Raw genomic sequence first — 2,087 nt, 5'->3', positions numbered from 1 at the left:
GATACTTTCAAGTTTTAAGATCAGTTTGTAGATGGTTCAAACTTAAAAGTCTACTATTTTTAACATCACGACGGAAATAAATAATACTAGGTAGTACGCGTACATTGTTGGCACTGCCTCCTTGCTTGCGGGAAGTGATATAGGCGTGGTGCCTATGAAATGTTGTACACAACTTTTTAGCTTTTTGAAGCTATTATAAGATGTTGCTTTTCGACGTCCCTTTGGAGCCACGCTAAGAGCCTCAAGCAAATACGGCAAGGTGTGCTGCTACAACTCTCTCCCCCCGCCCCCCCCCTAAACAGGGCAATGCCGTTGTCGGCATGTTAGTGACGACCTTATTTTGACAATCAAGGAGCAGTTTGGGCTACAAGGATGTGGTCACGCTTTAGTTAGTTAGAGCTTAGTCGCACCATGGGTTAGTAAGGATAGTATTTACTAAAATGAAGGTGATCCATGGTTCTCTCTTAGAACGTCGAAGCTAATTCTTAGCTCTACTATCACTTTGAAAATTGAAGGGTTAGTCAACGGGTGCTAGCTCAGTTGGTAGAGTCATAGCCTCTGTGCCTAAGGTCTTAGGTTCAATCCCCCCTTGGCGACCTGAAGACATGTTCCAAGTCCTTAGGGACTGTTCCCATATGCGGGTGTGTGCGTGTGATGGGATGCCTCTCTCCCTACCTGTGAAGCCGTTGTACATAGGGTGTGTGCATGTGTTTCAAAGTTCTTGTACTCCCTAAATAGGGTGTGTACATAGGGTGTGTGCATGTGTTTCAAAGTTCTTGTACTCCCTAAATAAAAAATTAAAAAAATGAAGGGTTTAAGCTTTCTTTTTTTTGGAAGTGAAAGGGTCTCCTCACTTTTAGGCCTCTCCTCTCCTATCACATCTCTCCCATGTTTCCCTTGAAAATAATACTTTACCTTTTCTCTTTTTGGTAATAATAAGGGTGCGACCTTATGCATAGCTTTGCCCACCTTGGCCCCACTAGCCCGTGGTGCAATCCGGCCCTTACTCTCTGTAAGATGTTATTGATACAACTATGCCAAAATTGGCATAGTATCATATAAGTCAAATAATCGGTGCACATGTGACCATGCATGAGGCACAATTATTTCAAAATAATTGATAATTATGCATTGTGTGATAGCTGCCTAATTATTAACAATATCGTGAGCGTGTGGAATCAAGGGCTCGTATCAATCTTGGGTGCCAACAACAATCTAGCCATGGGAGGTAATCTTAGCTGTCTAATACCCCAAATTAATTTTACACTACAGTAATCTCGAGTACCCAAAATCATGTTTGCACACCAAAAGCCAACATGAATGCGTATCCATCAGCGTGAACAACATGATCAAAGCATGTGCCTCTAGAATGTGAAAATGGAGTGTGGGATCAGTAGCTACAAAGGAGTCTCTTCCTCCTATGAAGATGCATTGATCATATGTTGTGGAAAATGGTAAACAAAAGGTGCAATATTTGAATCCCCAAGCTTGAACTTGACACCTCCAAGAGACAATGTGAATGTCTTATTGCTAGGTTGACTTTGCATTACTATGTGAAGTTATAATCATAAAGCAAGAAATGGAGGTGGTGTTTTCCATTAGCTTACTTGAGTTATCGGGTCATTGGAATGCTCAATGAAACATAGTTATCTAGACCTAACACAACCATGTCAATACAAGGGAGTTCACCCAGCAAGGGCATAAAAGCATATATAGGCTTGCCATGCACTACAGATTCTAGAAAGAGCATAATCAAGCAACCAAAGAATCTACGTTTAGCATTGTCCCTACTCAAACCTAAAAGATGACACAAAGCATTGTACTTGTCTACAACCATCTACATGCGTTTTGTGATCGCACTTACCAAATTGGATGAAAATTGGTGGATGAAATAAGTATTAGCAATAATCTAACAAGCCATCAACCATGATAAGAGTTATGATATAGAGAGTACCAAAATTTACATTTTGGCATTTGGCAAAATAAACATCTCAAAACTAGAATGTCCTAAACCAGCCTACCATTCTTTAAATAACTAGTAGTCAAAAACACTTCAAAAAACATTGAAATCAAAAAAATTATAAGTG

Source organism: Adiantum capillus-veneris, chromosome 27, assembly GCF_014529385.1.
Source record: "Adiantum capillus-veneris isolate H3 chromosome 27, ASM1452938v2, whole genome shotgun sequence".
Classification (NCBI taxonomy): Eukaryota; Viridiplantae; Streptophyta; class Polypodiopsida; order Polypodiales; family Pteridaceae; genus Adiantum; species Adiantum capillus-veneris.
The sequence above is the reverse complement of the archived record's forward strand: the minus strand, read 5'-3'. Positions refer to the sequence as shown.